Below are 23,958 nucleotides of genomic sequence, written 5' to 3'. Positions count from 1 at the left end.
GGGGGTGGATGTAGGCATTTTCTGTGCTAATCAGTTACCACATGCCAACCGATTAGCGATGGAGGCTTTACTGCCTAGAAAATAAGTGTCAGTAAATGCTCCCACGCTGCTAATGGGGAAATTAGAATGTGATCATTAAGGGGCGAAATGGAAAATGCGGCTATTTTACAGCCGTGTTAAAAGTGGCAACAGCAGGCGGGAAAGCCCCACGCTAGTGATAGCGCAGTCCACTTATCATAAGAACATAAGAGTAGCCATACTGGATCAGACCAATGATCCATCTAGCTCAGTATCCTGTTTCCAAGTTTCACAAGTACCTGGCAGAAACCCAAATCATTGCAACATTCCATACTACAAATCCAAGGACAAGCAGTTGCTTCCCTATGTCTATCTCAATAGCAGACAATGGACTTTTTCTTCAGGAACTTGTCAAACCCTTTTTTAAACCCAGATAAGCTAACCGCTGTTACCACATCATCTGCCAAAGAGCTCCAGAGCTTATTTATTGAGTGAAAAAATATTTCCTCCTATTTGTTTTAAAAGTATTTCCATGTAACTTCCTTGAGTGTCCCCTACTCTTTGTACTTATGGAACGAGTAAAATATCAATTTACTTCTACTTGTCCTACACCACTCAGGATTTTGTAGACCTCAATCATATCTCCCCTCATCTGTCTCTTTTCCAAGCTCAAGAGCCCTAACTTCTTTAGCCTTTCCTCATATAGGAGGAGTTCCATCCCCTTTATCATTTTGGTTGCTCTTCTTTGAACCTTTTCTAATTCCACTTTATCATTTTTGAGATACAGCAACCAGAACTGAACACAATACTCAAGGTGTGGTCGCACCATGGAGCAATACAGAGGCATTATAGTATTTTCAGTCTTATTCACCATCCCTTTCCTAATAATTCTTAGTATCCAGTTTGCTTTATTGGCCGCTACCGCACACTGAGCAGAAGATTTCAATGTATTATGTACAACGACAACTAGATCATTTTCTTGAGTGTTGACCACTCAAGGTGGACCCTAGCATCAGGTAATTATGATTTGGATTATTCTTTCCAATGTGCATCACCTTGCATTTGTCCACATTAAACTTCATCTGCCATTTAGATGCCCAGTCTTCCAATTTCCTAAGGTCTTCCTGCAATATTTCACAGACGGTACGTGTTTGAACAACCTTGAATAGTTTTGTGTCATCAGCAAATTATTAAAATGGACTTGAGGAAAATCCACTGCTTATTTCTGGGATAAACAGCATAAAATATTTTGTACTTTTTTGGGATGTTGCCAGTTATTTGTGCCCTGGATTGGCCACTGTTAGAAACAGGATGCTGGGCTTGATGGACCTTTGGTCTGTCCCAGTATGGCAATACTTATGTACTTATGTAAATTTAATCACTCGTTGCTCCGAATTTTATATCACTTATAAATAAGTTAAATAGCATGGGTCCCAGTAATGATTTCTGTGGCACTCCACTGTTCATCCTCCTTCATTGAGAGAAATGAGCATTTAACCCTACCCTCTATTTTCTGTCCAATAGCCAATTCCTAATCCACACCAGAACCTTGCCTGAACCCTACCCTCTGTTTTCTGTCCAATAGCCAATTCCTAATCCACACTAGAACCTTGACTCCTATCCCATGTCAGGAGTCTCTCATGAGGAAATTTATCAAAAGTTTTCTGAAAATCTAGATACACTACATCAACTGGCTCACCTTTATCCACATGTTTATTCATGCCTTCAAAGAGAAGAAGCAAATTTGTGAGGCCCCTAGGCAGAACCCATGCTGACTCTGTCCCATTAAACCATGTTTGTCTTTGTGTTCTGTAATTGTATTCTTTATAATAGTTTCCACTATTTTGCCCGGCACTGACGTCAGGCTTACCGGTCTGTAATTTCCCGGATCACCCCTGGAACCAAAATCAGCATCACAGTGGCCACCCTCCAATCCTCATGTACTATGAACGATTTTAACGACAGGCTACATATTACTAACAGCAGATCAGCAATTCCATACTTGAGTTCTTTGAGTACCCTTAGAGGTATGCCATCCAGTACCTTTGGATGCATGCTTTCTGGTCCAGGTGACTTACTACTCTTTAATTTGTCAATCTGGCTCATTACATTTTCCAGGCTCACAGAGATTTCTTTAAGTTCCTCCTATCATTACCCTTAAAAACCATTTCTGGTATAGGCAGATCTCTTACATCTACTTCCATAAAGACAGAAGCAATAAATTCATTCAGTTTCTCCGCTATGGCCTTGTCCTCCCTGAGTGTCCCTTTTGCTCCTTCATGATCTAACAGTCCTACAGATTCCCTCACAGGCTTTATGCTTCTCATGTACCTGAAAAAGTTGTTACTGTGAATTTTAGCCTCTGTGGCAAGTTTCTCTTCATATTCTCTTTTAGCCTTCTTTATTAATGCTTTGCATCATGGGTTGCCGGGTTCTTGAAGCCTGGATTGACCGCTGTTGGAGACAGGATGCTGAGCTTGATGGACCCTTGGTCTTTTCCCAGTATGGCGGTGCTTATGTACTTATGTACTTATGCTGGCTGTCGTTTTCTCTTCTTTCCACCTTTACAAATATGTGGAATGCATCTGGTCTGGGCTTCCAAGATGGTATTTTTGAATAACGTCCACACATGATTTAATGTCCTAACCTTAGCAGCTGCTCCTTTTTGCTTATTTTTAACCATTTCCTCATTTTATTATTGTCACATTCTCGAGGACCTTGGCATACTGTCAGGCTTCTTCCCCAGGAGCACTGGGTTCATGAGTCCTTGGACCACTACCGTGGAGCGGCAGTGGCAGGCAAGGTCACCATCAAGGTAGAGACGAGGCAAGACTGGACTGGAACCCCGGACTGGAGTTCTGCACAGGAATACACAGGACTGGAATGCACCGGATGGGTGCGCACTGGAGTGGAGCCCGCTGGACCGGGACACACTGGAGCGGAGCCCACTGGACTGGAACACACTGGAGTGGAGTCCACTGAACTGGAACGCACTGGAGTGGAGCCCGCTGGACTGGAACACACGGGACCGGAACCCGCTGGACAGGAACACACTGGACCTAGGCTTCACCTACGCTTAGCCACCGTTCCCTGAGGGTTGAGCCTTCAGGTTTGGACAGCCGGCAGGGCTTCCAAGAAAACCGGAACTGGAACTTGCAAGCAGGAACAGCAGGAATCAGGATACAGAAGTGCCCCCAAGCACCTAGGCGAAAGCAAGGCAGACAGGCAGGGAACGTCCGGGTTCCGGCAGTAGGCAGGTTCAAAGCAAGTCTTAGGGCAGGTGGCTAGCAAAGCAGTAGTCAGGGTCAAAGCAAAGTCTCAGGGCAGGCAGCTAGCAAAGCAGTAGTCAGGTTCAAAGCAAGTCTCTGGGCAGGCAGCTAGCAAAGCAGTAGTCAGCAGGGCCGTGCCTAGGGTCTCCGGTGCCCCCCTGCAGTTGGCCCTGCTGGCGCGCCCCCCTCCCCCGAAAATGATCGCTACACTACCCGCCCTCTTCTCCCCAGATCCTTTTCCTTTTTGTTTAAATTTACCTCTCCGGCGCACGGCAGCGTAGTGTTAGTGAGAAGGAGGCGGCGCTCCCCCGCCCCGACGTGTCTTCTTCCCTTCGCTCAGTGTCCCGCCGTCTTCTGACGTCATTTCTGATGTCAGAAGAAGGCGGAACCGAACGAAGGGAAGAGACTGACACGTCGGGGCGGGGGAGTGCCGCCTCCTCACTAACGCTACGCTGCCACGCTCCGGAGAGGTAAATTTAAACAAAAAAAAAAGGACAAGGATCTGGGGAGAAGAGGGCGAGGTAAGCATGGTGCGGCGGGGTGCCCCCCAGAGGATGGCACCCTCCTGCCATGCTTACCTCGCTTACTGTGTCGGCACGGCCCTGGTAGTCAGGTTCAAAGCAATGGTCAGGTCAAGGAGCAAGACTATGGCTGGAGCTCCAGTATCAAGGAGTACTGGCAACAGACAGAACAAGGGCTGAAGCTCCAGAAGCAAAAGAAAACACACACGGGAAAACCAGAAAGCTAAACACAAGAAGACTAGTAAACTGTACACAAGCTAACAGGAAAGCTATGCCCAAGCTAACCAGTCATACACTAAAAACACACACTAAGCAAACACAGGAGATCTAGTAAAGCTGTGCACAGGCTAACAAGCAAAACTGTGCCCAAGCTAACTAGTAACAAGCTAGAACTCACACTGAACTGGACAATGTAGCAGTGCACAGAGCACTCTAACATACCAGGGACCTTAGATGATGCAAAGGCTGCAGTCTCTAAGTGATTAATAAAGCCCTTCAACACCAGAGACACAGCTGCAGCAATCCCCAAGCAACTACGGAGGCTGTTCAGGCACAAACCACAGAGCAGGCAGAAAGCACAGTGAAACACAGAGAGGCTTCCAACACCCAGGTGTAGTGTAGTGAAGCAATTAGAGTCATGCTGGAAGCAGCCAGCACATAGAGAGAGAGAGAGAGAGAGAGAGAGAGAGAGAGAGCTAACCCAGGCAACACCCACAGGTGCAGTATAGTGAGGCAATTAGTGTCATGCTGCTGAATGCAGCCAGCACAGAGAGCCAGAGCTAGCTCAGAAAGGACAGACAGAAGAAACAGGAGCCAGCTAGGAAGCTGACCCCCAGGAACAAGGTAAGTCTGAGGGTGGTCACGGCCACAGATGTGACAATTATAGTCGCCCTTTCAAAAATTAAATGCAGCTACAGTAGATAGTAGCTCAAATTTGACCATGTTATGATCACTGTTCCCAGGGAACCCAACACCACCACCACCTCTTGCACTATGCCCTGCATGCCACCAAGGACCAGATCCAAAATGGCTCCCCCTCTTGTTGGTTCCTGGACCAGTTGCTCCAAAAATCAGTCGTTTATTACATCTAGAAATTGTATCTCCCTGACACTCCCTGATGTAACATTTATCCAGTCAATATTGGAGTAATTAAAATCACACCCCACTCAAAGAATCCATGGAGTCAATAATCACAATTCACAAACAAATCTCTACTTTTTTATTCTGTATCTCCAGAAGGGTCATATAAGATAATGTCAGCAGCTTATCCAAACGATGGAGAAAAAAGACTTCAGACACCATGAGATTCCCATCCCCATGTAAGGTAAAATTAAAACCACCCATTGTTATAGCGTTGCCCAGTTTTCCAGCTTTCCTAATCTTAACAATTTCTTCATCAGTCTGTTGGTTCTGTCCCGGTGGCCAGTAGTATAGCCCTACAAGAATACTCCTTCCCTTCACACATGGAATTGCTATCCATAATGATTCCAAGCTGCTATATGTTTCATATGGAATGTTTATTTTATATGACTCAATTCCTTCTTTAACATATAGTGCAACCCCTTCCAATTTGATCCTCTCTATCATTGTAATACAATTTGTACCCTGTTAACACAGTGTCCCATTGATTCCTCTTTCCACAAGTCTCTGAGATGCCTATTATATCTGCCTCATCACTTAGTGCTATATACTCTAACTCTCCCATCTTATTTTTTAGGCTTCTAGCATTTTATATAGGCACTTTATATTGTGCTTTTTCCTTGGATCTACAAGCTGCTTAGACGTTGAAGGAGATAATATGTATCCTTTATCCTACTCTCTCATTAAGCATGCCTGTCTTACTTTTAGAATTGTTGAAACCTGTCTACTGGGATTCCCTAACTGTCCTGTTTCAATAGTATCCTTCAGTTATGCACTCCTGGGTGACTGTCAGCTTTGTAAATGGCCCATTAGATTTTTAAGAGTATATACATATGTATTTCTGTTGCATAGTTTTCAGGCCCACATCCACAATAAGGCCCTTTAGAAACCTGTGCATGCTTCAGACATTTGACTGTGTTATTAGAGGCATTTTTAACATTGCTACTTTGCTGCTTAGACATACTAGGCCAATCACATGTGTAAACTTTCTACTTGCACTTTACAAATCCATAAAAGTCTTCTAAAATGACTTCCATAACTGTCATGTTTTCTACTTACATGTGAGTTACACAGGTAAATGACAGATTTTGCAAAACTATACAACCAAGGGGAGTCAATTAAGGGCCCATGCTCCTAAACTCAAACTGTTCCAGTTCTTTTTTTTTTTTCTTTCATTTGTATTTAAAATCTTACATCCACAGAACAAACCCATGAATGATAATGGAAAATATTTGAAAAGAACAGTACATCTGCAAAAATTACAGACTTAGAAAACAATAAAAGGGAAAAAATGATTCCAGTGTAGACCACAACACTTTATGGGCCAAGATATCAAGAAAAAAGAAAGGAAAAATATAAATAATATACAATAAAACAAACAGAAGAATTAACGCTCGCAGCCAATCTTACAGCATATACCATCAAGTAGGACCATCAACAGATACACTCTCCACTCCTTCCTTAGAAACAACAAATTCCAGCATGCCTTGGGGTGAAAGAAAACATAATTAACATTATTTAGAAATATCATACACCTACAAGGAAAGTTTAAATCAAAAGTGGTACTCAGAGCTAGAATTCTAGACTTAACAGTCAAGAATTCCCATCTCCTTTTCTGGGTGTCTCTGGCAAAATCAGGAAACACTTGTATAGATGAGCCCAAAAACTTTGCTTTCATATGATGGAAGTAAAGATGGAATACATTACTCCTATCAGGTTCTACAGCAAAAATCATCAGAAGTGTATTTTGCTCAGTTATTACATCTGGGGAGCTTTCTAAGAATTCAGTAAGATTTAATTCAGATTGATGTCCATCAGTGTGATTCCTAGAGGCTCCTGATAAATATTAGGCTCTGACAATAGGAAGAAAGCCTTCAGCCAGCAACCCCAATATCTCCTGAAAATATTTTTTGAACATATCCAATGCAGGAATTAGAGGATATTTAGAAAAGTTCAGGAACTTCAGGTTATTCCTTCTGAGGTGATTGTCCAAATATTCAAGCTTCTGAGCCTGAATATTCCTCTCCTTAATGGTAGCTGTGCCTTGCCTGAGAAACTGACACCACGGGGAAGAGGCAGTAATTGGTGCACCCTTCAAAACCAGATGTTCAGGAAGCCCCCTTGGTGTCTTCAATCACTGTGTTCCCGCTGAAACATTTATGGGTCTGGGAGGTGCAGTATTCAGAAGAGTGCTCAACACTCCCTCCATGCTGTGGTCTGAAGCTGAACCAAGGCACCTGACTGAAGCATGTACAAAGACCTCCTGCGGCCGAACTCCAAACTTTTCCAAGGTGGCTTGCTTCTGGGTAAGGCTTCCTCTGGGGCATGAGAAGACTCCCCCAGCTTTCGCCTTCCTCTTCCTCATGGAAGTGCCGAAACAGCAGGAGATACTCGGAAGATGACAGGAACTCAGATGCACACATCTGTCTCCAGTACCATCTTGCCCCATCCTGAAATAACAAACTGTTGCAGTTTTGAAGTGATACCTATCCCAAACAGGTAAGCATAATTATTCCCAAAGCTGATCTCCATAGCTCAATCCAAATAGGAAGTTAGCTGATAGTTAAGTGTGACTCAGAGCAGGTAGAAAGAAATGTACATAAGTAATGCCATACTGGGAAAAGACCAAGGGTCCATCGAGCCCAGCATCTTGTCCACGACAGCGGCCAATCCTGGCAAGCTTCCCAAACGTACAAACATTCTATACATGTTATTCCTGGGATTTTGGATTTTTCCAAGTCCGTTTAGTAGCGGTTTATGGACTTGTCCTTTAGGAAACCGTCCAACCCCTTTTTAAACTCTGCTAAGCTAACCGCCTTCACCACATTTTCCGGCAATGAATTCCAGAGTTTAATTACACGTTGGGTGAAGAAACATTTTCTCCGATTTGTTTTAAATTTACTACACTGTAGTTTAATCGCATGCCCCCTAGTCCTAGTATTTTTGGAAAGCGTGAACAGACGCTTCACATCCACCTGTTCCACTCCACTCATTATTTTATATACCTCTATCATGTCTCCCCTCAGCCGTCTCTTCTCCAAGCTGAATAGCCCTAGCCTCCTTAGTCTTTCTTCATAGGGAAGTCGTCCCATCCCCGCTATCATTTTAGTCGCCCTTCACTGCACCTTTTCCAATTCTACTAAATGCTCCCATTTTAAAATATAGAGTACACATATACTTTGAATGTGTCAAATCCATATCTTCTTTAAATCTCTGTGTGCTGCCCATATATGCAGTGTCTTTTCTAAAATTGCTATTTATACATGTGTAAATGGTGCCTAAACCATCAAAAATCACATTCTATAAAACAAAGCTGCTATCATAAGGTTCCAAGCATATTGAACAACATCAAACACATCCAAAAAGTGCAAAATATGATAAAGTATGAAAGTGAACATTTGCAATTACTGTAGTCTCTGCCCTTAAACATAGACAAGCATTCCAATGAACAGAAAGAATAAGAATCTACCAGCATAAATGAGGAAAAAAACAACAACAAAATGGGTACAACAAGAGAAAATGTATTTTTTAAAGAATCAGATCAACAAACAAGGAAAAATAAATATAGTGAGATATACAGAGTTGTTCCAGGAGCTGCATGTCAAATCATGATATGGAAATGGTTAAAGAGAAGAGAATTTAAACCAAAGAAGACTGATAGTTAGTTGCAGCACAAGACAATGAACAAGATGGTTCACAGGGAGCACAGAAACTATTGATAGAACAGATAAATGCAGATTCTAAGAAACAAAACTGGAAAGTTACACATCTCATTGCTCGCTGCATACAGTAGACACTAGTTCTATAGATCTTGTAGGAGTGCGGGTGTATAAGCACTTTGATTATTCTTCCTCTCCTGCACTTTTATGGATCAGGAGCTGAGAGCTTCATGTTCTAGGACTGCAGGGGAGGACAGGAAGAAAACGTTTGGGTCTGCTCCTGCCTCTCTCCTCATTTAGAATGTTGACCCCCCTCCTCCCCAGCAGCAATACTGTAAGACTACTGCTAGGGATCACTACACTATTTTGACTCCCAGAACCAGGTGAGGTGACAGCAAAGGGGACAACTCCTTCCTTGGTCCACTCTTCCAATATGAAGGATTCCCGGGTGAGTTTCAGGGGTGGCTGCAGGGTCTTGGGGGAAGTATCCTTCCAATCTTTAAAGTCCACCTTCCATACTATCCTGCCTAACACCTTCCTTCTCTCTTCCCTTACTTAATCTCTATACAATACTAAGTGTATGTGATATCATGGAATGACAATGTCATAACAAACTCTGTAATCCACATTGAGCCTGCAAATAGGTGGGAAAATGTGGGACACAAATGCAATCAATTAATAAATAAAATAAATAAATAAAGTATGTGATTACAGGGGATATGAAAGATGCATTCAGTGGTGGGGTCATCCCTGATTCCCCTCCAATGGTCATCTGTTCATTTATGTCACCTTTTTGTGTCTTGTTCATTACAAAAATAGGTCTAGACCAAAACGTTGAAGTTTCAGGCCTAGACATATTCATTTTGTTCCATTATTGTTGCACAAAATGTCCAAATGTTGGGAACGCCCTAAGCTTGCCCCCAAAATGCATCACACATGCCCCCTTGTGATATGTACATAAGTACATAAGTAGTGCCATACTGGGAAAGACCAAAGGTCCATCTAGCCCAGCATCCTGTCACCGACAGTGGCCAATCCAGGTCAAGGGCACCTGGCACGCTCCCCAAACGTAAAAACATTCCAGACAAGTTATACCTAAAAATGCGGAATTTTTCCAAGTCCATTTAATAGCGGTCTATGGACTTGTCCTTTAGGAATCTATCTAACCCCTTTTTAAACTCCGTCAAGCTAACCGCCCGTACCACGTTCTCCGGCAACGAAGCGAATGCTACATACCTGTAGAAGGTATTCTCCGAGGACAGCAGGCTGATTGTTCTCACTGATGGGTGACGTCCACGGCAGCCCCTCCAATCGGAAACTTCACTAGCAAAGTCCTTTGCTAGCCCTCGCGCGCCCGCGCGCACCGCGCATGCGCGGCCGTCTTCCCGCCCGAAACCGGCTCGAGCCGGCCAGTCCAGTATGTAGCAAGACAATACACTTCAAGGGAAGACACAACTCCAAAGGGGAGGCGGGCGGGTTTGTGAGAACAATCAGCCTGCTGTCCTCGGAGAATACCTTCTACAGGTATGTAGCATTCGCTTTCTCCGAGGACAAGCAGGCTGCTTGTTCTCACTGATGGGGTATCCCTAGCCCCCAGGCTCACTCAAAACAACAACATTGGTCAATTGGGCCTCGCAACGGCGAGGACATAACTGAGATTGACCTAAAAAATTTACCAACTAACTGAGAGTGTAGCCTGGAACAGAACAAACAGGGCCCTCGGGGGGTGGAGTTGGATCCTAAAGCCCAAACAGGTTCTGAAGAACTGACTGCCCGAACCGACTGTCACGTCGGGTATCCTGCTGCAGGCAGTAATGAGATGTGAATGTGTGGACAGATGACCACGTCGCAGCTTTGCAAATTTCCTCCATGGTGGCTGACTTCAAGTGGGCTACCGACGCAGCCATGGCTCTAACATTATGAGCCGTGACATGACCCTCAAGAGCCAGCCCAGCCTGGGCGTAAGTGAAGGAAATGCAATCTGCTAGCCAATTGGATATGGTGCGTTTCCCTACAGCCACTCCCCTCTTGTTGGGATCAAAAGAAACAAACAATTGGGCGGACTGTCTGTGGGGCTGTGTCCGCTCCAGATAGAAGGCCAATGCTCTCTTGCAGTCCAATGTGTGCAGCTGACGTTCAGCAGGGCAGGAATGAGGACGGGGAAAGAATGTTGGCAAGACAATTGACTGGTTTAGATGGAACTCCGACACAACCTTTGACAGAAACTTAGGGTGAGTGCGGAGGACTACTCTGTTGTGATGAAATTTTGTGTAAGGGGCCTGGGCTACCAGGGCCTGAAGCTCACTGACTCTACGAGCCGAGGTAACTGCCACCAAGAAAATGACCTTCCAGGTCAAATACTTCGGATGGCAGGAATTCAGTGGCTCGAAAGGAGGTTTCATCAGCTGGGTGAGAACGACATTGAGATCCCATGACACTGTAGGAGGCTTGACAGGGGGCTTTGACAAAAGCAAACCTCTCATGAAGCGAACAACTAAAGGCTGTCCTGAGATCGGCTTACCTTCCACTTGGTAATGGTATGCACTGATTGCACTAAGGTGAACCCTTACGGAGTTGGTCTTCAGACCAGACTCAGACAAGTGGAGAAGGTATTCAAGCAGGGTCTGTGTAGGACAAGAGCGAGGATCTAGGGCCTTGCTGTCACACCAGACGGCAAACCTCCTCCAATGAAAGAAGTAACTTCTCTTAGTGGAGTCTTTCCTGGAAGCAAGCAAGATGCGGGAGACACCCTCTGGCAGACCCAAAGAGGCAAAGTCTACGCCCTCAACATCCAGGCCGTGAGAGCCAGGGACTGGAGGTTGGGATGCAGAAGAGCCCCTTCGTCCTGCGAGATGAGGGTCGGAAAACACTCCAATCTCCACGGTTCTTCGGAGGATAACTCCAGAAGAAGAGGGAACCAGATCTGACGCGGCCAAAAGGGAGCAATCAGAATCATGGTGCCTCGGTCTTGCTTGAGTTTCAACAAAGTCTTCCCCACCAGAGGAATGGGAGGATAAGCATACAGCAGACCTTCCCCCCAATCCAGGAGGAAGGCATCCGACGCCAGTCTGCCGTGGGCCTGAAGCCTGGAACAGAACTGAGGGACCTTGTGGTTCACTTGAGATGCGAAGAGATCCACCAGGGGGGGGCCCCACGCCTGGAAGATCTGTCGCACCACACGGGAATTGAGCGACCACTCGTGAGGTTGCATAATCCTGCTCAACCTGTCGGCCAGACTGTTGTTTACGCCTGCCAGATATGTGGCTTGGAGCACCATGCCTTGACGGCGAGCCCAGAGCCACATGCTGACGGCTTCCTGACACAGGGGGCGAGATCCGGTGCCCCCCTGCTTGTTGACATAGTACATGGCAACCTGATTGTCTGTCTGAATTTGGATAATTTGGTGGGACAGCCGATCTCTGAAAGCCTTCAGAGCGTTCCAGATCGCTCGCAACTCCAGAAGATTGATCTGTAGATCGCTTTCTTGGAGGGACCACCTTCCTTGGGTGTGAAGCCCATCGACATGAGCTCCCCATCCCAGGAGAGACGCATCCGTGGTCAGCACTTTTTGAGGCTGAGAAATTTGGAAGGGACGTCCCAGAGTCAAATTGGAGCAAATCGTCCACCAATACAGGGATTCGAGAAAACTCGTGGACAGGTGGATCACGTCCTCTAGACCCCCGGCGGCCTGATACCACTGGGAGGCTAGGGTCCATTGAGCAGATCTCATGTGAAGGCGGGCCATGGGAGTCACATGAACTGTGGAGGCCATGTGGCCCAGCAATCTCAACATCTGCCGAGCTGTGATCTGCTGGGACGCTCGCACCCGCGAGACGAGGGACAACAAGTTGTTGGCCCTCGCCTCTGGGAGATAGGCGCGAGCCGTCCGAGAATCCAGCAGGGCTCCGATGAATTCGAGTTTCTGCACTGGGAGAAGATGGGACTTTGGGTAATTTATCACAAACCCCAGTAGCTCCAGGAGGCGAATAGTCATCTGCATGGACTGCAGGGCTCCTGCCTCGGATGTGTTCTTCACCAGCCAATCGTCGAGATATGGGAACACGTGCACCCCCAGCCTGCGAAGCGCCGCTGCTACCACAGCTAGGCACTTTGTGAACACCCTGGGCGCAGAGGCGAGCCCAAAGGGTAGCACACAGTACTGGAAGTGGCGTGTGCCCAGCTGAAATCGCAGATACTGTCTGTGAGCTGGCAGTATCGGGATGTGTGTGTAGGCATCCTTCAAGTCCAGAGAGCATAGCCAATCGTTTTGCTGAATCATGGGGAGAAGGGTGCCCAGGGAAAGCATCCTGAACTTTTCTTTTACGAGATATTTGTTCAGGGCCCTTAGGTCTAGGATGGGATGCATCCCCCCTGTTTTCTTTTCCACAAGGAAGTACCTGGAATAGAACCCCAGCCCTTCTTGCCCGGATGGCACGGGCTCGACCGCATTGGCGCTGAGAAGGGCGGAGAGTTCCTCTGCAAGTACCTGCTTGTGCTGGAAGCTGTAGGACTGAGCTCCCGGTGGACAATTTGGAGGTTTTGAAGCCAAATTGAGAGTGTATCCTTGCCGGACTATTTGGAGAACCCACTGATCGGAGGTTATGAGAGGCCACCTTTGGTGAAAAGCTTTCAACCTCCCTCCGACAGGCAGGTCGCCCGGCACTGACACTTGGATGTCGGCTATGCTCTGCTGGAGCCAGTCAAAAGCTCGCCCCTTGCTTTTGCTGGGGAGCCGCGGGGCCTGGCTGAGTCGCACGCTGCTGACGAGAGCGAGCGCGCTGGGGCTTAGCCTGGGCCGCAGGCTGTCGGGAAGGAGGATTGTACCTACGCTTGCCAGAAGTATAGGGAACAGTCTTCCTTCCCCCGAAAAATCGTCTACCTGTAGAGGTAGAAGCTGAAGGCTGCCGGCGGGCGAACTTGTCGAATGCGGTGTCCCGCTGGTGGAGAGACTCTACCACCTGCTCGACTTTTTCGCCAAAAATGTTATCCGCACGGCAAGGCGAGTCCGCAATCCGCTGCTGGATTCTATTCTCCAGGTCGGCGGCACGCAGCCATGAGAGCCTGCGCATCACCACACCTTGAGCAGCGGCCCTGGACGCAACATCAAAAGTGTCATAAACTCCTCTGGCCAGGAATTTTCTGCACGCCTTCAGCTGCCTGACCACCTCCTGAAAAGGCTTGGCTTGCTCAGGGGGAAGAGCATCAACCAAGCCCGCCAACTGCCGCACATTATTCCGCATGTGTATGCTCGTGTAGAGCTGGTAAGACTGGATCTTGGACACGAGCATAGAGGAATGGTAGGCCTTCCTCCCAAAGGAGTCTAAGGTTCTAGCGTCCTTGCCCGGGGGCGCCGAAGCATGTTCCCTAGAACTCTTAGCCTTCTTTAGGGCCAAATCCACAACTCCAGAGTCATGAGGCAACTGAGTGCGCATCAGCTCTGGGTCCCCATGGATCCGGTACTGGGACTCGATCTTCTTGGGAATGTGGGGATTAGTTAATGGCTTGGTCCAGTTCGCAAGCAATGTCTTCTTCAGGACATGGTGCAAGGGAACAGTGGACGCTTCCTTAGGTGGAGAAGGATAGTCCAGGAGCTCAAACATTTCAGCCCTGGGCTCGTCCTCCACAACCACCGGGAAGGGGATGGCCGTAGACATCTCCCGGACAAAGGAGGCAAAAGACAGACTCTCGGGAGGAGAAAGCTGTCTCTCAGGAGAGGGAGTGGGATCAGACGGAAGACCCTCAGACTCCTCGTCAGAGAAATATCTGGGATCTTCCTCTTCCTCCCACGAGGCCTCACCCTAGGTGTCAGACACAAGTTCACGGACCTGTGTCTGCAACCTCGCCCTGCTCGACTCCGTGGAACCCCGTCCACGATGGGGGCGTCGAGAGGTAGACTCCCTCGCCCGCATCGGCGAAGCTCCCTCCGCCGACGTAGTCGGGGAGCCTTCCTGGGAGGTGGCCGCGGTCGGTACCGCACGCGGTACCGACGTCGGGGACCTCAACCTGGGCGATGGGCCAGCCGGCGCCACGCTCGACGGTACCGGTGGCGCAAGCACCGCCGGTACCGGAGGGGTAGGGCGCAACAGCTCTCCCAGAATCTCTGGGAGAACGGCCCGGAGGCTCTCGTTTAGAGCGGCTGCAGAGAAAGGCTGAGAGGTCGATGCAGGCGTCGACGTCAGTACCTGTTCCGGGCGTGGAGGCTGTTCCGGGCTGTCCAGAGCGGAGCGCATCGACACCTCCTGAACAGAGGGTGAGCGGTCCTCTCGGTGCCGATGCCTGCTGGGTGCCGAATCCCTCGGCGACCCAGAGCTCTCGGTGCCGACACGGGGAGGAGACCGGTGTCGATGCTTCTTCGATTTCTTCCGAAGCATGTCACCAGAGCTCCCCGGCACCGACGAGGAGGACGTCGAATCCATCCGTCGCTTCCTCGGGGCCGAGACTGAAGAAGGTCGATCTCGGGGGGGCTGTACCGCAGGAGCCCTCAGGGTAGGAGGAGACCCACCCGAGGGCTCACCGCCACCAGCAGGGGAATGGACAGCCCTCACCTGCACTCCACCCGATGCACCACCGTCCGACGACATCAGCAGACGAGGTCCTGGTACCACCGACGTCGATGCAGCTATCTGATGTCTCGGCGCCGATGCAGAGGCCCGATGCCTCGATGCACTCGATGCAGGGGCGGCCGAGGAAGATGGTCTGGACGCTGACGACGCCGATGCACTCGAAGATCCCGGTGCCGATGCCGACGAAGAGCCCGAGAACAACACGTTCCACTGGGCTAGTCTCGCTACCTGAGTCCGCCTTTGAAGCAGGGAACACAGACTGCAGTTCTGAGGGCGGTGCTCGGCCCCCAGACACTGAAGACACGACGAGTGTCGATCAGTGAGCGAGATAACCCGGGCGCACTGGGTGCACTTCTTGAAGCCGCTGGAAGGCTTCGATGTCATGGGCGGAAAAATCACGCCGGCGAAATCAAAAGCCGAAATGGCGAAATTTGAAGCACCAAATTTAGAGGGAGAAAAAATCTCGACCGAGGCCGAAAAGAGGCCTACCCCGACGACGAAAGAAAACTTACCGGGGCAAAAAAGCTGGAAGTACGGGGAGGATTTACACGAAACCCGGCGGGGGGTTTCCGGAGCACTTCCCGACTAGGACAAAGCTTTCCCGAAGGAAAAAAACACGTTCAAAACAAATTGGACGCGCGAGGTCGACTTTCCGGGGCTCGACACGGCGAAAACACGACCGTACCGAGTGCGGACAAAAGAAGACTGGCCGGCTCGAGCCGGTTTCGGGCGGGAAGACGGCCGCGCATGCGCGGTGCGCGCGGGCGCGCGAGGGCTAGCAAAGGACTTTGCTAGTGAAGTTTCCGATTGGAGGGGCTGCCGTGGACGTCACCCATCAGTGAGAACAAGCAGCCTGCTTGTCCTCGGAGAAATATGGATACACTATAGATTAATTGCATAGGTAAACGTCTGCAAGATAGGTTTTGAAAATAGCAATTTGGACTTTTGAAAAGAAATTCATCCAAATGCTGATTTATGACACTTTTTGGATGTTTTTTCCTTTTGAAAATGAGCCCCAAAGTGGAATTAGAAAAGGTTCAAAGAAGAGCGACCAAAATGATAATGGGGGATGGAAATCCTCTGATATGAAGCCTAAAGAGATTGGGCCTTTTTAAGCTGGGGGGGGGGGGGGGGGTGGGGGGATATGATTGATGTCTACACAATCCTGAGTGGAGTTAAATGGGTAAAAGTGAATCAATTTTTCAATTTTTTACAAAGTACAAAGACCAGGGCACACTTAATGAAATTAAAAGGAAATACTTTTAAAACATATAGGAGGAAATTCACTCAAAGAATAATTAAGCTCTGCAACTTGTTTCTGGAGAATGTGGTAGCAGAGGCTAATGTATCAATGCTGCCTTCGGCACCTAACTCTTACCTTCAGGATATCCAGACTGCCCCAATTTGACTACCCTTATCGAACTGACTATTCACTTGTCCTTTAGATTGTAAGCTCTTTGAGCAGGGACTGTCCTTTTATGTTAAATTGTACAGCGCTGCGTAACCCTAGTAGCGCTTTAGAAATGTTAAGTAGTAGTAGTAGTTTTAAAAAGGTTTGAACAAGTTCCTGGAGGAAAATCTATAGTCTGCTATTGAGATGGACATGGGGTTAGCCACTGCTTGCCCCAGGATTGGTGGCATGGAATGTTGCTACTAATTGGGTTTCTGCCAGCTACTTGTGACCTGGATTGGCCACTGTTGGAAGTAGGATACTGGGCTACATGGACCATTGGTCTGTCCCAGTATGGCTATTCTTATGTTCTAGAATATTTTTCATGCACTAGTTATGGATTTCCAGAAAACCAGACTGGCTAAGAATCTTTGCAATATAGTATTTACAGAGTCACTTCATTGGGTATTCTGGTGCTGTAAAGTTAAAATGCAATCACCAGCAATACTTAGACTCTAGCGATCCATTACCTGTATAAATACATTTTGCCTGACATTTAGTGGCTACTTACTGACTCTGTTAGACATGCAATGATATATGAAACTTTAGTTAATAGACCGTTCTTTAAATTCAATACTCATTTAAGGGAAACAATCATATTTGTTTGTAATGTTGGACAAGAACAACAAATCTCACAAACAGATATGCAATCTTTCTGGTCACAGAATTGGTTCACTGAATTTTTAATTGAGCAGATAAAATTGGTACTGAAAACATTTGATGAAAAAGTAAGTCATCTTCTGTTCAGCTCAAATACTTACAGAATGTCAAGCAATTACAATAACAGCCAAGGTAAATTCTTGTGTCGAGATGGACTAAGTTTGTTCTCCTGTAGACAGAAAATGAGTTCAGTCCTTACAATGTGTAGCTCATAGTCTGTAGATTAACCTATTTGAATCCTGTACTCCAGTGGTCTTCACTCCCAGTCCTCAAGGGATGCCAGCAGGTCAGGTTTTGGGGATATCCTTAATAAATATGCATGAATGAGATTTGTATAAAATTGAGTTACTTGGCATGCAAGTCTCTCTCATACATATTCATTAGGAACCAAATTCTATAAATGGTGCATGCAAAATTGTGCCAGAAAAAACTGCACTTAGCGCTATTCTATAAACCTTACCTAAAGTTAGGTGTGGTTTACAGAATCTGTGTAGTGCCTGTCCATATGACTAAAATGTAGGCACGAACAAAAAAAACAGCACCACGGGCCTTTAAAAATGGAATAGAGTTCTTTAATGAATGAGCCTTGACAAAAAGACCCGACACGGGCCATGTTTCGGTGACTACCACCTGCGTCAGGGGTCACAGTGATGACGTGGAAAACTTGGGGAATAACTCGAATATATTCCTCTACAATATATTATTCCTTACCCCACATCTCATATAGTAAAAGCTACAAAGCACCAAGGCACTTTCACTTTTTTTTTTTTTTTTACATTTGGATACAGAAAGTGAAAGTGCCTTGGTGCTTTGTAGCTTTTACTATATGAGACGTGGGGTAAGGAATAATATATTGTAGAGGAATATATTCGAGTTATTCCCCACGTTTTCCACGTCATCACTGTGACCCCTGACGCAGGTGCTAGTCACCGAAACACGGCCCGTGTCGGGTCTTTTTGTCAAGGCTCATTCATTAAAGAACTGTGTTCCATTTTTAAAGGCCTGTGGTGCTGTTTTTTTTGTTTGGACTTTAGTTTGTACTTCGTTCCCTCTCTTTTGTTATAAAATGTAGGCGCGACCATTTACACCAACTAAAACCTTTTGTAAATATCTGCATCTAACTCAGGCGCAGATCGGGCGTATTCTATAATACTGTGAGTAATTTTTTGGAACTCCCAAGGCCCACCCATTCCCCTCCCATGGCCGTGCCCCCTTTTGTGATCCACAAATTAGAATTTACATGCATCACTTTACAAAATATGCTTAGAAAGTTGTGTGTGCAAATTCTAATTAGTGCCGATAATTGCTTGTTAATGGCCAATTATCATCGCTGATTGGCTTGTTAAGCATTTAAGTTGCATGTGTGCTGATTTGCGCACATAACTTTAGTCATTGTTTATAGAATCCGTAGGTAGGTGTATCTTGAAAAGCTGACCTGTTTGACATGTGAAAGGTGGAAAGAATTGGAAAGAAGCATTGAATTTACTTATCTCATCCCCCCCCCCCCCAACCCAGTTTTTCTGCATGCGTAAACAATAGAACAACAACAACATGCTAGCCCACAAATTATATAATTTAAAACTAGACAGGATGCCATTTTTAGCAATGAACAATCAAATTTTCCTGTGCAAAATTTTGGTACCCATAGTTCCTCCCTTAAGCCAGGGGCAATAACATGAGATATTCTACAGTACAGTATATTCAAACCAGTTCAAAATAAGTTAAGGATTCAAAACATTCTGTAAAGAAGTTGGAAGGAAGAACACTGATTATTTATTCTACTTTTGGAAAGTATAAGTTTGGGCAGTATGCTCTGTTGTTTAGAACTGATGTTAACTGTTTTCCTTTTAAGTTTTCATTATTGTAATATTTAGTCTTTTTGAACTCTTGGGTGAGATGGTATATAAATAAATTGTTATGTTATGTTAATTGTAGAAGCCTGCAAACAACTTGTTGCTAAATTGGTATCTTTAACTGGCATGGGTCCCTAGAACCCAACATAGAGGCAATAACACCAAGACAGGCTGACCTGAAGCTGCCTTCAGTCTTTAGAGTCCCTAGGAATAGAAAAGATCATTTCTCAGAGGGGAGGAACTGGGGGCTGGTCCTTAAAACAGGGATCATTATTTCTCTGAGTTAGGGAATTGGAGGAAGGTCCCTATGGGCCAGGGTTGTAAGGATCCAGAGTGGGAAAATACAGTAGGAGCTCCACAAAGTTAAGGTAGGCATGCTGATTCTATGGTTCCTCACGTAACTAGAAGAGAAGATGAGCCAGTGAGTATCCTTGGCAATATCAAAGATCTGATTGAAGCAAGTTTTTCCATCATGGATCATTGGGCTGAGGTATTTCGGTTTAAGTTAAACAAAGATAAAACTCAGTGCCTGGTGCTCTCATCCATCCATACCAGATTTTCATCATGCTTGCTTGTCCTTAAAGACCAGACTCTTCCTATTTCAAAGAGCTTAAAACTTCTAGGTGTTGAGCTGGACCCTTACCTTCAACTGGATTTGCAAGTGCGAGCGGTCACCAAGCGGATGTTCTACGCAATGTGGAGACTGCGGCGCATTAGGTTTTGTCTCACCAGAGAGCTCTTCCGCACACTTGTTCACTGGTTAGTTCTCTCTCACCTTGACTACTGCAGTGGGATTTACGCAGGCTGCCAGGAGCAACTACTGCGAAAGTTCCAGACTGCCCAGAACACTGCTGCAAGACTCATCCTGGGCAAATCGTGCATGGTTCCCGCACAACCTCTACGTCTCAATCTTCACTGGCTCCCAGTTAGAGAGCGAATCGCTTTCAAGCTCTGCACCTTAACGCATAAAATTATCTACGGTCTAGCTCCGGAATACATGATTCCTCTAATAGACCTCCCACCTATAAATGCCATCAACACAGTCGGCACCTATCTCCAACTTCATTATCCGTCTTGCCGGGGTGTCAAATACAAGCTTCTTTTTGCCTCTACTTTTCACTACTCCAGCCCGAAGACTTGGAATGCTTTACCTCTGAACCTAAAATCTCAATCTGATCATCACCTTTTCAAGAAGATGTTGAAAACGTTCCTTTTTGAAAAAACTTACTCCATTAGTAATTCTGCTTATTAGTCACCCTAATTTTTGTTAGTGTTCTCTCCTTATTCTGCTGTAAAATTCATGTGTTGTACTTCTCTACTTTTGTAATTCATGTAAGCCACGTTGTGCCTGCAATTGTGGGAAACTGTGGGGTATAAATGAACCATAAATAAATAAATAATATAACTAGTATAAGCTTAAGCTTAAAGAAACTACTTACTGGTGAGATCTCCTGTTGCCCTGACCAACCAGCCTAGGAAATTAATACAGGACATGGAAGTGGATCATGGGGGGAAATGCTATGTAATTCTGTTGAAGACTCTAGGATGGAGTACCTGGGCTACTGAAAGAACTGTAAGTTATCTTTTTCTTTTTCTGTTCAGAACTAGCATAGAGCAAAGCTTCCAGGGAGAGAGAGACAGCTGTTATAAAGGATATCAGAACAAGGTTTCCTATATGAAAGTAAAGCTGGGAGTTTAGTTTCTTTTCCCCCGATATTCATCCAGCAGTGGTGAGCGTTTTGCTGCCTGCCGTTGGCGTTATTCCCAGATATTCAATGGCGGGCCCTGTCTAGGCTTTGGTATTGACTATTTGCTTTTTCTTTTTCTTTTTTTTTTGAGCCAGCTAACATGTGGAGCGGCATTTTCGATATGATATCAAAGTCCAAATTGAGACATTTTTCCGAAAATGTCTAGCTCACGGCCACATTTGAACCAGAAAATGTCTAAATTTCTGGTTTGATAATGGCTGTGAGCTAGACATTTTCAGGGAAAAATATAAAAAACAAACGATAGCGACATGTGTCTGGCAGCATTCCTAGTGAACTGGCCACACATACATCCCAGCAGTGCAAAGGTGCATCTTAGTGGTCAGTTAAGTGGACTTCATATAAAGGGACTCTGAAGAAACAGTGTGCTTTAAGGGCCATGTTTACTAAGTCACATTATAGGCGTGTTAGAGTCTTTAACACGTGTTAACCTTGTATGCATGTTAACCATGTATGCACCTACAATATCCTTATAGGCGCCTACACGGTTAACGCACATGCTAATTGTAGGCATGTTAAAAATGCTAACGCACCTAAGTCTGTAAAATGTATTGAATATTTTCCTACCTTGATTATGTTCTGAAGTGTATTTCTCCTATTTGGCCAGCAGGTGATGTTTCTGTGCTGTAAAGCTGTTACAGAGAATGGAGTGCTTTTTCTTTAGTTTGACACAAACAGGAAGCAAGAAGCAGTATATATTTGAAATCTTGTTGACTGAGCTCTGATTGGCCCACAAGTTCATCTCATTTGGACTTTACTGGTTTTGAGTTCAGTTTCAGCCCAGGAGAAGGACAGAGCGATCTCTTTGCTTAAGCTCTGTGAACAGCTATATATGTCCTGATCTCCCCAGGTACTTTCTAGGAAGTATGCAAATGTTTAGTTAGTTTTCTAATTGATCCATTTTTCAGGTACTTTGTTGCTGTTTTTTGAACACTGTTCCAAGTTCTTAGAATAAACACATTTGTTTGTTCATTCTGCCTTTCTGAACTGATAAAGAATCCTGGTGGTTTGTATGTTGGGTCTGTGAGTGCTTTCTGGGAACCTAGAAATCACTGGGGATAATTTGAGATTCACCCAGAGGTGGTTGTGATCCAGTCGGTGAGAGTAGAGCACAAAAGCAGCAAGTGCAGGAAGACCTGAATTGTGCTGGAGATAGACCCTCTAAATGGCCATGGGGGTAACCTCTGGTGGAGGGCTAGGTGTTTTGTGACAGGGACCCAGGTACAAATCCCACCTAAACCCCTTCATATTGTATGGTGAACCCTCACAGAGAAAACCTACTGTACCTGAAGGTTCTCTACTGCAATAGCACTTAGACTTGAAGATTACTTACTGTATATATTTAGGTGCAGGAAGTATTTCTGTGTTCCAAGAGGGCTCACTTATTTATACTTAGATGAAAGATTTAAAGAGGAAATTGAACCTGGGTCCTGTTGTTCACTGTCCACTGCACTAACCACTAGGCTACTCCATCCACTTGCTTGCTGCTTTCTACTGTCCGGTATCTACTGTCACTATCAAATCTCTGGGAGGTGAGAGGGGGGCAGTGACCACTGGGGGATTAAAGGGGGTCATGTCTTCATCCCTCCAGTGGTCAGCTGGTCAGTTAGGGCACCTTTTTCAAACTTAGTCATGACTGGAATATGTCTAGATAAAAACGGACTTCTTTCCTGCCCTTGACATTTTTTTCTGTTCCATTATCACAGAAAAATGTCCAGATTGTAAGACCACACAAGTCCTTCCCAAAACACGCCTCCAAAATGCCCCCTTGCTATATATTGATCATTGCCCCAGGCATATACATCCTTATACACAATGCAGCAACAGAATTATTCACATTTCAAAATTCCTTCAGATGTTTTTCCAACTGTTTTACAAAATTTTATAGCAACTTTTCCACATTTTAATGTTGTTCTTATAATGATCATCAGAGTTCACAGCATTAACGTCGCTTTAACTTCGATCCATCACATTTACTTTTTAATTCAACCTTCAACTTAGTAATTCACCCTTCACCTTAATAACTGTTTTTTTTTTGTTACATTTTATCAGATTTTGGAGATTTTATTTTAAAAACAGTCCAAAAACATTCAGCACTCATTTAAAAATATAATAGTGCCACCTAACTTGCAGCTGTTTTCAAATCTGTAAGAACCTCCAATGACATGGCCAGGTTTTGTTACTTCCTCAGGGAACAGGTTCAGTTCTCCATGGCTTCCGTACTGTCACCCTTATATGGTGGTGAAGCCCTACCCAGCGCATTCCAGGATGCACTGGGCAGGGCTGGGCACCACCATTTTCAAGGCAGCACTGAAGAGGAGGGAGTGTACTACTCCCTCCTCCACCGTTAAGGTACTGGGGCAGGCCTCCAGACCACCAGGTTTTGGAGGGGTTCTTGAGTTTGCGGCCACTGGGCCACCAAGGCTTCTATGAGGGGGGGGTGAAATTGTGTCAGGGAGTTAGAGGGCTGGAGGTTCAGCCTGGACCTGTCAAACAAGTGTGGGAGGAGTCAGGTATAATCCTTTAGCACTTTACCCCATGATCAGAGACAACAGAACGCATACATTTGCATGCTATTATCTCTGATCTTAGGAGCAATAAAGCCCTGTGCTGTTCCAGTGCTACATTTAGAGTGCTGTTTTGAACAACGTGGGGCTTTTGATCATCTGCCCATGAGTGTGTTTCAGGAGCCAAACTTATTTGTTCATTTCTTAATGTTCTGTTTTATAAAAATGACTTGGATATTTTTTATTAAGATTAGATTATTGATTTTAATGTAATCCTATCCATTTGGGATATCTCTTTGCTGTGTGATCTGCTCTGAATCACAAATTGAAAGCGGAATAGAAATCACAGAATAGAATTGAATTATTTCAGGATTCATATATCAGTCAAAATCTAACACAAGAATGGTTGAAAACAGAAGAACAAATCTAAACTTGAGAGACTGATATTTACAATAGTGGACTATACAAGATGGTTCCAAGCAAGCTGAGAAAAAAATGTAAGATAAATGCAGAGACCATAAAGCTGAACTGGAACGGTTACACATCTTGTTG

General features: G+C 45.6%; 1 protein-coding gene across 9 annotated transcripts in view; it reads right to left on the bottom strand.

Moving 5' to 3' along the window:
- The window catches only part of JAKMIP3 (Janus kinase and microtubule interacting protein 3), a 215,414-nt gene that overhangs the window by 171,636 nt on the left and 19,820 nt on the right, over window positions 1-23,958 (bottom strand). The window lies entirely within an intron of this gene.

This window comes from Microcaecilia unicolor, chromosome 5, assembly GCF_901765095.1.
Source record: "Microcaecilia unicolor chromosome 5, aMicUni1.1, whole genome shotgun sequence".
In the NCBI taxonomy this organism is placed as follows: domain Eukaryota; kingdom Metazoa; phylum Chordata; class Amphibia; order Gymnophiona; family Siphonopidae; genus Microcaecilia; species Microcaecilia unicolor.
Note: the sequence above shows the minus strand (reverse complement) of the source record. Positions and strands in the feature narration are given on the sequence as shown.